The sequence below is a fragment of the Triticum dicoccoides genome, chromosome 1B (genome assembly GCF_002162155.2).
Source record: "Triticum dicoccoides isolate Atlit2015 ecotype Zavitan chromosome 1B, WEW_v2.0, whole genome shotgun sequence".
Lineage (NCBI taxonomy): Eukaryota > Viridiplantae > Streptophyta > Magnoliopsida > Poales > Poaceae > Triticum > Triticum dicoccoides.
The window spans coordinates 368,096,212-368,110,669 of NC_041381.1; the positions used below are offsets into that span (position 1 = coordinate 368,096,212).

At 43.1% G+C, this 14,458-nt stretch overlaps 1 pseudogene; it reads right to left on the reverse strand.

Moving 5' to 3' along the window:
- Positions 1 to 7,145: 7,145 nt before the first annotated feature.
- On the reverse strand, positions 7,146 to 8,976 carry LOC119350388 (annotated as a pseudogene).
- Between the last annotated feature and the right edge of the window lie 5,482 nt (positions 8,977 to 14,458).

A 14,458-nucleotide genomic window follows, 5' to 3' on the forward strand; every position in this document is an offset into this window, starting at 1 on the left:
TGAAAACCTGCTCTTTCTTCGAACAGACCGGCGGCGGCGTAGCTCATTCCCTTCTTGAAGGCGTCATCGCGACTCTCATTGTCTGTCGTGTGGCTCCGGGGGAAACCTTGATCCTCGGATCAGGCGATGGCGACGCTCCCGTGTCGCACCCTTCCTGAAGGCACCGTCTTGGAGCCCACGGTTCGTCGTATGCGGCTGCATCTCTTCGTGGTGCCCTGTTCACTGGTGAAGTCCCGGGTGCTCGAGTAGTGTCGGGGGTCGTGTTGCTGCGCTCAGCGCCTATGTATCCCGCCTTGGGTGTGTGCGTGTGTTGTAATGGTGTGCGTATGTACCTGGATGTTGTTGGTCATTGCTTTATTTATAAAGCGGGACGAAAGCCTTTTTCGATAAACAGCAACAAGCAAGGACCTCCGGCAATAAGCCAAGCGAGACTCAACTGCCGCTTTCCAAAGGAAGCGACACGGATCCATGAGATCACCTATTCTGGAAGCATCAGGTTGGATACATTTTCTTTTTGAGCTAAGAACCGTGGAACAATCGTTCTACGGTATTTTTCATATATATATATATATATATATATATATATATATATATATATATATATATATATATATATAATATGTGAAACATATTTATAAGTACAAAGCGTATAAAAGGAAAACGTTTAACCAATTCCAGCCCGAGGAAACATTAAGAAACAAAATGAAATGCTTAAATCAGGCCAGCAACATCACAGAATTGTGCCAAACTGGTTCTTGAGGCAGTCTGCATTCTTCGTTTTTTAACGCTGAAATGTTCCAGCGGTCTGAAAAAACCAAGAAATTCTTCGTTTTTTAACAGCATTCTTCGTTTTTGCATGCAACATCACAAAAGTTGCAGGTCATTTCTTTGCATCAAAATGTTCCAGCGGCCTGAAACAAAAAGATCCATGTCAATCTGGGCAGGTAACTTGTTGCATGCAAAGGAGACTTCATAAAAAATGACAGTACCCTGGAATAAAAGCCATTTGTGCAAGGAACTAGGCATGGCATTTAGAAGTTGCAGGTCATTTTTTTTTATTTTTTTTTCGAAAAGGGTGCTTCCCCGGCGTCTGTATCAGCATGATGCATACGGTCATCTTATTAATTAAATAAAAAAGGTTCAACAAGGTCTCAAAGTCTCCACAAGCAAAGAAAAATAGACAAAAAAGGCTCACACAGAACCAAAAGACTAGAACCACTAACTAGCCAAAAGACACTTCTGCTTCGGTAGACCCCCTTAAACACATGGACGGTTTAGATTATCCGATACCCCTTCATTAGTAAAGGCATGATGGTCGTATTTGTAAAAGTGACCCGCCAGCACACGCACTATGTATATGTATTTTTACGCCCACGGTGTGAGGCGTTTTTTTTATCCGCGGTGAGTACCTTCTTTTACGTGAGCGCCGACCTCGATTTGTTTTCGAGATAGTCAAAAAAAGGCGGAGCCTGCAGAGTCGAACCAGCTACCACTTGCTCAGGGGCGCATTAGCAAACGGCATGCACGTAACGACACATTCTACGCGTTTTGCTTTTTTTTTATCGCGGGGCAGCCATGATTTATTTTTGATTTATGTCTGCACCGGGCCGTGATATTTGTGTTGCGAGCACGTGCGACGATTCAACGCAACCAACGACAATCACTTTGCTTCCTTCGCCCGCTGATGCCTCGCCTGCCGTGCCACTTCCGCTGCCCCATATGCCGTCTCACCCGCCCCGTAATTAAGTCGTCGCGTCGCATCGCCTGGCCCCACATGATTGCCATTATTTTTCTATTGTGTGAAAAAAAAATTGGGTCTGTTTGATGGAGGTAAAAAAAATGCTTCGAGACTTGCCATACGGGATACCTAAAAGGTCCAAGTTGTACATGGTGTGTTTGGTGCCATGCGTAGAGCGACATAAAAATTTGCCAGTGAGTAGGCATGCCCATGGTAGCCCCCCAAACAAAATTTAAACGATTTCGGACACCGAACGCACATTGTGTCACGTTCGGCCTGTGTTTAAGGTTTTTTTTGCTGGGAAAACCCTAAATAATGCATGAAATGTCGGAAACCAACGAAGCTTGGCATGCGTGTTTTCCATGGTGTTGTCGTTGTGTGGAAAAATATTGGGTATGTTTGGTGGAGGTAAAGAAAGTGCTTCAAAACTTGCCCTACCGGCTGACTCGAACGATCTTGGTTGAACATGATGTATTGTTATCATGCACAAAATGACACCAAATTTTGTCAGCATGTGGATTGATAACAATTTGTGTTCAACATCAGTTGTTGCGAATTTGTTAACAATTTTAGAAAAAGTGTTCAAGTTTATAAAATTTTCATACACAATTTAAAATTCTAAAATTGTTGACAAATTTCAAGAAATGGTTAGGATATAAGAAAATATTCATGTTGATTGATAACGACGGAAATTGCAAATAACCGAAGCATTTAAATTAGTAAAATCTACATTGAAACCACGCAGAGACCAGACGGCAACATTTCGTTCGTTCCTTGAAACGCGACTCATTTTTTGTTTTGCATTTAATTTAATTTTTTCCTGAGGACAGACATGGCGACTCATGCGACAAGAACCTGTGGGTCATGTGCACACGTAACCCGGAATGAATCATCCATCCATCTTATGCATGCGGACTGAAACACACTCACCTTTTATATTTAATATATTTTGTTTGCATTAATTGTATGTATTTAACGTCAACGCGCGCGACTCATTTTGTTAACAGGAGGACGAGAACGTGTTTAACAAAGAAAATAATAAATAATAATAAAACCGAAGAATAAAATGGCCAAACAAAACAAAAAACGACCGAGAAGATGGACAACAAGAAGAATAAAAGGATTAACTAGGCAGAACAACTTAAGCTGTCCTAGTTGGTTAGAGTTTGGCGAATTAAACTAAGAGGTTGGGAGTTCAAATCCTATCTCATGCACCAATTTTTTAAAGGTTAAAAAATAGATCAGCCCAAGACAGAGGGGATGTGCGCTGGTTTGTATGATGGGTTGGCGGATCCATGAATATGTCTCGAGCTACTGTCATCCAAACCGGTTGAAGATATCCCGAGCTACTGTCTCCCACACGAATATGTCTCGCTAACCCGGGCTCTATCCTCTTAAGCCACGTTCCAAGTAACGTGTTGACTGAATTCGATGAAGAAATATTGAAAGCAATATGGACTGTCCTCCATAAAATTTTAGCTAGTGGGCAATCAAGAAAAAGATGTTTAATTGTTTCATCCCGATCACAGAAACTACACCTAGTAGGCCCTGTCCAATTACACTTTGTCAAGTTGTCCTTGGTTAAAATTCATAGGAAATGTTTTAACAAAAGCCATTTGTCCAACTGGAATAAAATGTTATGTGCGCCGTCGAGTCGGACGATCACGACGTTTCAGGCATGTGAGAGCTGTGAGCTCTGTACAGTGGAGCTCAGTGCGCAGATAAACACTGATCAGCGAAATCCTCTGAAGAAAAATTCAGGAAGGATACTACAAATGCGCAACTGCTGTCGTTTAGTAGATCCTAAGGCTAGGAAAGACAGGGTTTCAGAATCCGGACACTAACCAACCTAACTGCGAATGATTAGCGCGCGCGACTGCTTGAGTGGCCCTGATGGCACATGCATCAGGGCACATGCATCACGGCCAAAACAATATCTATACCGCTGTACTTTTCGACAAATGGTGAATTTTATTAGTTCAAAAATGAAGCAACAAGAACATACAAACACAATGAATACACGCTCAGTCTCTACATAGTTAGGATGCACATAGACAACATCAAGGCACGCACATAAAAACACACCGTCAAATAGCGAAGACATTAACAAATTATGTGTAAGTGAGTAAAAAATAGACTCAAGCGATCAAATCTGTGATCGACAAACTACAACAATGACCATATCCGTACCAACCATCTCATGACATCATACGAAAGACGAGGTTCTGCAAACATCGCCTTCAGGAAGGGAGCGAGGCTCAATCGCTATCATCGCTCGATCAAACCACCCAACACCAGAATCTAGGTTTTCACCGAGAAGGAAACCAACCCAAGCATATCTAAGCAATGCCTTCAACGGGGTTCCCACAACCTATCACGCTCCGGCCATCGGACGACCGTCCAAGCTCCCACAATGGACCAAAGCCCACCATGCACCTACGATCCGAGAGCCACGATGGACCAAAGCCCACCAGGTTCCCACAACTTATCATGCTCCGGCCATCGGAAGTCCGTCCAAGACATCCAGATTGGACCCCCACAATCGCCTGTCTCGAGGTTGTCAGGCACCATGCCTGGTAGTCACCCGCTACATGCGGAATCCGGGTAGGGGTGGTCCCGTTCCATCATCCTGGATGGCACTCCAACCACCACCCGATGTTGCAAGTAGAAGGCTCGCCATGGATGGCCATACCCTCAGCATGCACCTCAGCGACAATGAAGAGGGAGTAGATGTCTTCACTGCAAAATGGGTCTGGGCAGGGAGGCCTAAATCTAGAGCCTCCGGTCTGCGCCCGGACGCCAATCACTGCTCGCAAAGAACGTCAGCAAGTTCTGACTATGCGTAACTAAGGACCGACCCCACCGCCGTCGATGCCATGCTGGTTTTCCTCTAGTTTGTGGTGGCCATGGTTGTGTAGGACGAGTGCCTCTTCCAAGATTGGACATGATTCTTAAGGGGCATGTTTCTGGACGCTAAAATTTGAGTCTTGTCACAGTTTTATCTTTTTTCTGGATATCCATCACTCAAAAAAACCTTAAAATATAAGGCGGTTGCAAAACTTCGGGGGCAAGCTTGTGGCCAAAGGAGGGCTTCAGATGGTTCTCAAAGTGCCTAGTCACACTAGGTGCCCTTGGGCTATGGGCCCTCCTAGCCCAAGTTCAGGCCCCTGGATGTTCCTTGATACATAAATTAACATCGTATTTTTTTCAACTTTTTTACGGAGGTTTAATATGCCTATTTTTGTGAAAAAATAAAAAATGGAAAACATAAACTGGCACATGACACTTTATTAATAGGTTAGTACAAATAAACTTCAAAACTTTGTTGAAATGATGAAAATATGACATGAACAATGCAAAAAATTATAGATACGTTGGAGAAATATTAGGCCACTGCAACTATCTATGAAGAGTGTACCTTTTTGTGTAGGCTTTCACTATTGTTAAATTTTATCATTTTCCTATGGAAGCAAAAAAAAAAAGTTTCACTTACTTTAGATTGTAATCCTGACGAGGAAGGGGGCAATGTGTGGCACCATAACCGGGAACATATCCGGTGCAAGTGTGGTGCTATCGGTGCACTGGATGTTGTAGAACATTTCAAAATAGTGAAAAAAATCTAGCACATTGACACTTGCACCGGATAGCACCAACTAGCCGCCGCGCTCGGTGATCACTCGCGAATGGACAATCTGTTGATTCGATTTTCAGTTTGTTGCGTGCACATTTAGTCTCATAATAATACATAAAAACATTGAAGGAATTGGACATATGAAACTGTTGACAGTAGATAGATATAGGGATACATAAGTAAATATTAAAAGTGACACACTACAAATAACTAAATTGCATACAGTTCATCCTACGTGGAGAACTGCTTACAGAAACAGAAACACACCATGTAAATAAGCTAAAAGAACCACTCGTACAAACGAAAGCATGCTGACAAAGCTAGAAGTAGTTGTTGATGAATTAGATCATTCTGGTGTAGCCTCCTACAGGGTTTGTGCCTGTGATAAAATGGTAAAGTGACTTTGCAAATTCTTCCATACGTCGGACGGGACGGTGTGCGCCTGTGTACGTAATTATGGGGTCACTGCTTGTTGGACGTTGGGGATACATGCGGAGTGGTAGTATATCATAAAAATTGTTGCATATCTTTGCCAGGATCATTGTTTGCCTCGCAAATTCATTCTGCTGTGTAGTTACTTGTTGGCGAGCCATGTTGAATTGCCATTGCTTTGTTTGAGCTTTCTCTCTTGCTGTAAACAACCTTTCTTTTGTGACTTCAAGGGCATAGTAATTGTGATCATTAACAGAAATGTTATAGTCTGCACAAATGCATTCTAAGGCCATTTGAGCTGCCTTCTCCATTGCTTCATCTTCTGTATTAGCTGACTCTCCTTCATATGTGATGGAAGATTCTCTAAAACTGCCTTCCTGGCGTGGTAGAGCAATTAATACAGATGCTTGCATCATACCTTCATGGACGTACCAACATGTATAACCTTGTACTTTCAAACGAATTGTTTCAGTAACTGTTTCAAGCATTGGTCGCCTCAGGATGTAAACGATAAGATTTTCCTGCTGTATAAGAAAATTTATGCTATATTAAATTTCTTGCTTGCAAGGGACAAACGGTAATAAAAAAATAGATAGAGCCAGGAGTTTACCGAGCTGCTTCCGCTCCCATGATTAAAATTTAGGGCTGGATGCTTGCCCTTTTTCTTAACTTGTTTTGTCATGGAGGATGCTCTTTGTGGGTGGTAAGCTTCGTCCATTGTGGTGTACTTGGCTTATCTTCTTGATGGATGTACAACTGGTTATATATAGAGCACGTACAAGTGGGTGAGTCATCGTTGGACGTGGCTGCGGTTGCCAAACGGCATCCATTTTCTGCATGCGTCTTAAGAGGATGACACACTCGGTTGTACGCTCTGCTCCGTAGGTTGTAGGGGCAGAACAGCAGAGGTTGGGGGCGAGGGCGCGAGCTCCGGCGCGTCGGCGCCGTCGCGAGGAAGGAGGAGGGCGGCGGCAGTTAGGGCTGGTGGCGGCTAGGGTTCCGGCTCCTCTAGAGCCGGGCAATAGGATAGAAAATATCTTTATTACTTAATCTTCAAAAAGTGTTTTACAACTAATATTTATAACCTCGAATAGCCTAAGATAACTTGTAGCCTAAGATAACTTGTGGGTCAAGCCCCTAACTACTGCCCCGTGGGCCTCCGCCGGTTATACGTTAAACCGGTCATAACAACCTGTTGATCTTATACATGGACTATATAAATATGAGCTTGAAAATTAACCGAAGTTGCAGAAAGGAAGTGAAGAATTTACTTAATTAATCCATGGGTAAAAGTTGGTGGGAAGGCCCTCAACTAATACACGTGTCATGCACTCAATAACCAGTTTAAGACTGTAAAAGAACTCCAAAAAACAACAAAACAGAAACCTAACGGGAAATAGAGAATTTCAAAACCTGAGATTCAATCATGATCATCTTCTGGAGATAATTTTCATTCTTTTTCTGTTTTTTCTGTGTGCCCTCGTCAGTTGAGGAAGGTATATTCGGTGATGCATGATCGAGATCCTCGATTTCTTTTTGTAAATATAAATAAGATTTCTACTGTTTGTGCTTTAAGGAGTCAGCAAATTACAGCAAATAAAACCTGAAGAGCTGTCCTTTCTTATTCCATCTCATGTAACTTCGTCTCATGATGTTACTTCAGAACAGTGGTGTCACTCTTCATAAATTGTGTCATATCAACCTTCAGAAATTTAGATTAAAAAAAGGTAGAATTACACTTCCATTTGGAACAAAGAACACAATACCAGAGAGCACAGTTATAACTGTTAATTATAATCGTAGGTTAAGTGTGGTTATCTTTGAAAATGAGTTTATAATGGATGGTGGAATGAAGATTATCAGTACATGTGAACAAAGAGTCGAAGTTGAGCCAGATAAGTTGTAAATTCGTATATGAACATTTATAATTATAAGGAAGTAAAATAGTATTGTATCTCCTCTTGCTGATGTCCTTTTTTGATCTTACAGCTCCATATCCAGTTTTTCCTGTATGGAGGAGTGTTCACTAACTTCTCTTTCCTTCTATTCTTCATCTGAAAAAGAAGTGCTTATTAGAGAAAGTATCATAAACACATCATAGTATTACAGTACTGTAACTTACTTGACACTTGAATATTCCTACTTCACAACCAAAATCTAGATCGTCTATAAGCATGCCCTTATCCAGTGCAAGTTTATCATGCAAACAATTTCTGCAAGCAGCGGAGAATATCTGCCGTGTTAGTTCAGCTTCCAACTGCTGAATCTTTGATATATAGGTCTTAATAAGGTCCACATTCTGCTAAAAAAAATATAACAGTTCCAGGTGGTATTACAATGTGCACACGAAACTATTGCATCTAGTAGTTGGGTTGTTAACTTCCTTGGGCGAACCTTGTACAGAGAGAACTCAATCTGCTACTCAAGATTGCTCACATCTCGCAGAGTCAGAGTATTCAGGTCCTCACTCACGTACTACCTCATGGTGATCGTAATCCTATTGCTCCCATTCTTCATCTTTGTCACCTCATTGATGATTTTCTTCATGGAAAAGAGAAGGAAGATTAATAGGTGACACAAGTAAAAGGAGCCAACAATGTTATTTAGTTTAAACTAAATTGTTGCACCTACTGGACGTCCATCTCATCAAAGCAAGTGATGGGGCCTTTGAGGAATCTGTCAAAGATGTTTGCAATCCTAGTGAGGCAGATAGAATTAAAACAGGACATGATAAAGAGAAGATGCGTAGTTGCCCTACATCTGTACATCGCATTAAGCACAAAAATTTACTCTGATTCTCTGAATCAGAAACATGAAATCAACCATCCCGGTCCCATGAACAAAAATAGCAATAAGTAGTAACGGCCGTCGCAGCTGCGGCGCCGCCGGCCGTTGACACGAAGGGTGCAGCAGCCGAGGCGGTCGCCTGCACATCGACCTTGCACTCATATTGCACCGGAAGCACGCCACCAAGGTCTGATAGTTGCTCCATGCCTGGCAGTCCGCGTCCGTCGCTCGCAGGGCCCTCGTATAATGTTGCGATCACCGCCCTGTACCCTCGGTACGCCAGTGGCTTGCAGCAGAGCAGGGCTCCGGTGACCTTGGCTGACGCGAGGTTCCTCGGAAAGCCGGATGCAAGGTCGAGGAACGGGTGGCTCTGGACAGCTCGAGGCATGCATCTACCACGATGACCGACAGGGATTGCGGCGCGCGGACGGCCTGACGGGGCGCGAGCTGGAAACGCCCCACCTTCCCTTCCTCAAGAAGTTGCCCCAGGGTACGCTCGCGCGCCTCGCCACAAACTGATGTGTCGTCGTCACCTCAACGGCTGAGGTCGCCAGACTTGCGAGTTGGGTTGCATACGCACGTGTCTCCTATCCCTGGCTGAGGCCTAGATTCCACACAGCTGGTCACCACAGCGGCCCGCGCTCTGGATCCACTCCCCACCGAAGCCGGAGGACATGCCTGTGGTCGCGGGGAGCACGAAGGGGCGAAGTCCGGGGCCGAGAGCCACGGCACGGGACCCGTGTTGCTACCGACGGCCGCCAGCGCGGCGCACACGGGCAATAACAGCAGCCCGAATCCCAGGGGTGGCCCCGACGGCGGCGGCCAGACGCAGAAGCACCAGGAGGAACCATCGCCACGCTAGCACTGATCAGAGAAAAAAGAGGGCAGGCAGCAGCGAGCAGGATGAGGGTCGGACGCCCACCAGTATTTATAGGAGGTAGCAGCAATGAGGAGACCGAATCGGAAGCGACCAGCAGAGGCGGCAGGAAAAGGTGAGAAAACAGTATGGAAGCGGCGACCGCCAACAGAAGGAATCGAGAAGCTGCAGGACGGGAAAAAAAAGAAAAGATAAGCAGCAGCGCATGTAGGCACATGCAGAGGACATCGAATCCAACCTGATCTTCGCAACCGCCAGCGACGTATCCAATCGCGACCCGGAAACGTCGGAAGGCATGCAACCAACCGTCAACGGGTCGACGTATTTTTTTTGAGTTCCCATTGGCTGCTGCTCCGCACACCCAGGAAGATACATGGCTGTGTCCCCCAGTATTACACGTGTCAGTCATCAGTTGGTCAATTTTTTATGATAGGAAAAATTTAAAAAAACAGGATAAACTAAACCTAGCCAGGTTTAGTATATGTAGAATATGCTAATGGGCCAAATTTAGGATATTTTTTATATACAAAATAACAAATTTCGCATCAATATGCTAATGGGCCAAATCTAAAGCCCAGCTTACGTTATGTACTATTGAGTGTTGAATTTGTCATTTTTGTTTCCGGAGCTATGTTTCGAATTTTGTGGCAACCTACATTTACATTGTGTGACTGTGCAAATTTGTTTTCAGAATTTTTAAACATTTTAAAATATGCAACGTGAGTCCGGTGCACCGGTGCACCAAATATTCTCCCCACCATGACCTCGCCAGACTTTAGTTTCACACATTTGGCTGAGGATGAGATTGTTTTACACAATGAATAGCCAAACTGAATATCCGTACCATGAAGGCTTTCCCTCAAACAAAAAATACTGCGGACAAGAACTCTTACACCAAAGACCGTAATATTAATTTGTGGGATCTGTCCTGCTTCATTCTATTATTTTAGTCGATTTTTTGGAAAAAATACTCTTGAATAAATCATGAATTTAGAAAAATGACTGTGAATTTTTTTTAAGTCAAAATGTCAAGAGTTTAATAAATGTTCATAAATTTTTTAATATTCATGAATTTAAAAAGTTGAAATTCGAAAAATGTTATCTGATTTCAGAAAATTTTCCCAGTTTAAAAATAATCATAAATATGAAAATTGTTCACGAATTTGAAAAATGTCCTTGAATATAACAACCTTCCTGAATATTTAAAAAGAGACAATTACATTTGAGCCCCTAGTTGTGTCACACCCGTTTGATTTGCCCCTAAATTAAAAAAAAAACTCGTTTCTGTCCAAGCTCGTTTGCTCCTCTGATGCTTTTGTCCTTTGACCCTTTGACCGTCACTTTAAAAACTTCATAACGAATTCATACTAACACAGAAAAATTCAAATAAGATATCAAAATATTCAGAAAAACATCACCTATATCTCCATGTCATTTACATTCATGAAAAAAGTGCTGGAAGGTCCCCATCTCAATTTGAGCTCATATGATGTCAGCATGAATAGTAAAATTCGAAAAAATTGGAAATAGATTCAAAAAATTCTGAATATTTTTAGTGTCAAATATTGACTAATGTTTTGAGTCATCGCAAAGTTTCATCAAGGAATGGCATTCATGGAAGTCATGGCAAAAAAATAAAATTGATGCTCCAAAACAAAAGCATTTTAGAGTGTTGATTTTGTTTTTTTCGCCATGACTTCCATAAATGTCATTCCATGATGAAACTTTGCGATCAGTCAAAACATTTGTCAATGTTTGCCACTAAAAGAATTCGGAATTTTTGAATGTGTTTTCAATTTTTTTGGATTTTACTATTCATGTTGACATCATATGAGCTCATATTGAGATGGGGCCCTTCCAACACTTTTGTCATGAATGTAAATGGCATGCAGATATAGGTGACATTTTTTCGAACATTTTGTATCTTATTTGAATTTTTTATGACATAGTATGAATTCGTTATGAACTTTTCAAAGTGACGGTCAAACGGTCAAAGGGCAAAAACATAAGAGGAGTAAACGAGCTTGGATAGGAATGAGGGTTTTTCGAATTTAGGGGCAAATCAAACGGGTGTGACACAACTAGGGGCTCAAATGTAATTGTCCCATTGAAAAATGGTTTCACAATTCAAAATGTTCATGAATTCAAAAAATACATAAAATTTTGAAAAAAAGGGTCAAACAGCAAAAGGAAAAACTGAATAACCGAAAAAACTCAATTCATAGAAGGTCCTAGAACCTTTCCAAAACCGGTGGAAACTAAAATACAGTAAAATCCATAGATGGGTAGCCCCATATAGGTAGCACGTGTGCTCGACAATAAGAACTTCTTGACAGATACAAATTAAATGTTATTTGGATAACTAACAATGTAAAATAAGTAGACTTGTAGTGAAAGAGGTGTTTTGTTGGCTCATCATGAGCACAGTTTTGTTTCTTCTTTGCCAGTTACAACAAGAAATATCGTGCTTTGTGAGAACAACACCTCGGCATAGATATCCATATTTTTTTTAATTTTTAGTGGCATTTTTATTTCCATTTCTTTATTATTGCCCACTAGAATGGATGGTGCGGTTACCAAATTAAATTATTGTTTTTTAGTAAGCCAAGAAATGTTTATTAAACAAAAAACTTTTTTATTTACAGAATCATCTTAAAAAGACAGGTAAATCACAAACTAACATAGTAGAATGTATAGCGAACCAACTTGGGGTTGGATGGTTAGAGGGACAGTGGTATCCCCAGCCCACCAGAGTTCAAGTCGTGGTGCTTGCATTATTTCTGAATTTATTTTAGGATTTCCGGCGATGCGCTTTCAGTGGGAGGAGACGTCTCTCGAAGGTGCTCATGGAGGTAAGGTGTGCGTGTGTGCGTTCATAAGGATGAGTGTATGCGCTTATGTATGAGCCCTTGCGTTTCTACTGTGTTTAAAAAAAAAGTAGAATATGTATGACCCTTGCAAAGCATGGATAATTATGTAGTTTTTTTTTTGAAAGAAAAGGTAGATAGCTTTCTACCTTATGCATTCAAAACAGGTAATAACCCGAGCGGATAATTATGTAGTGACATGGAAGAAACCGAAATGACGAAAATGTGTGCACTGATCGCGCGATCATGAGGAAAACATACATGGTGGAGAAGGGGTGTCAACCCATGCTATACATATCGGCCGGCCCATGCGCTAGCGTTGGCCGAAGGCTTTCTTTAATTTCCATTTTTCTTCTAGGGTCTCTTCACTGCGGGTACCTCATTTTTCCGGGTGCCTGCTTTCCGTGTGTTGACTCGAACATCACTGCCCTGCGCACAATGTCAATTGCCTAAACAACTACCACCACCGTCACATCTGCTTCCTTGCACGCAACACATACACATGCTCCTCCATGCACGGATCACGTGCGCAGTCTCCACCTGATCCATCATCCATCCGTTCTCCAAATCCTGCAACTTATCGGCCTGCCACGCCACCACAAGCCTTGCCCGCATATGGCAATTTAATCGTCATTGATCTCCTTGCACGGTCAGTTCACCGTCTCTTTCCACCGGCGACTAAACAGTGCCGGCGACAACTTCCGCGTGCCGAAGAGGTTACGCTGCCACCTAAATCCAGGAAGAATTTGACTCCCGCTGGAGCTTTACGCTGACGCTGTGACGCATATTCAGGTATACGCACAGGGGGCTCTGGATTCCGGCGCCTGCTCACCTACGCGATCTGCCCGTCTCAGCTTTCCTCCCCGCGCAGCTCACCTACACGACCAGATCCCGGGAGGGCTTGGCGTCCCGTTGCCGTACTAGCTGGTACTCTGCCCTCGATTCAGGTTACTTGTGAACTGGAGTAAACTCTTCATTTTCAGTAGTTTCAGTCCTAAGACTTTTTATCTTTTGGTGAGCTAAAAAATGTACTGCTCCTACTACTAGCTAAGACGATCTCCAACCAGCTAATGGCTTTCTGAAGAGGAGTTTGTAGTACGAGATGCTGGATAATGCAGGGGCGTTGACTAGTGCTACACTGCTACGAAGAATATGTCGGCTACGCGGCGTGCGGTTGTCTGTGGTCCTTTCATAGCTCGAGTACATATAAACCCTATACAAATGTAAACGATGCAAACGCAAATGCTGCTTTAATTGAACGAGCGTACAGTACTGCTATGTACTATGATCTTGTGCCTGTGGTGCATGCTAGAGCATCTCCGATGCAAATTCAGATATAAAACTAGGTGTTGTATAATTTACTACCTCCGTCCTGATTTATAGGTTTCCTTTGTAGTTTGTGTCAAATTTTGACTAAAGATGTAACTAACAAAATGTTGATGCATGTCAAGAAAAATTATCTCATTGCATTCGTATTTGAACATAGTTTTCAAAAATATAATGTTTGGTGACATGCGTGAACATTTTGTTAGTTTAATCTATGGTCAAAATTTGGCACGAAATACAATGGGGACCAATAAACCCGGACGGAGGTAGTACATAACTAAAAAGTGCATTTTACATCTCCAAAAGAGAGGCCACTTCAACGGATGATGTATTGGTGATGTAAAAGTTCAACTCTAACATATGATATATTTGAAGATGTAAAACTAGTCGGCAGGAGCGCCAACGACCGAGCAACGAAAGCGGGGAGGAGCGTCGGCGGACCGAGCGGCGGTGGCAGGAGCACCAGCGGCCGAGCGATGAGAGTCGGGAGGTCAAATGCGGTGGCGGGAGCTCGAATGGCCGGTGGCACGGCTGTGAATCGAGCGTCAGATTGGTGGCGGCGACCGAGCGACGCGAGAAGGCCGAGTCTGGCGACGGATAAGTGGCGGCGGCGTGGTGGCGGGTGTGCGGTTTGAACCCGGCAGCGCTAACAACTCAAATCCGGCAGCGACACGACTGTGAATTAAGTGTCGGATTGGTGGCTATGGGGCGGCGGCCTAGGGCGCTAGAAGGTCGAGTCTGGCGGCGGAAAAGTGACGGCGGCGGCGTGGTGGCTGGTGTGCTACTCGAATCTGGAGACG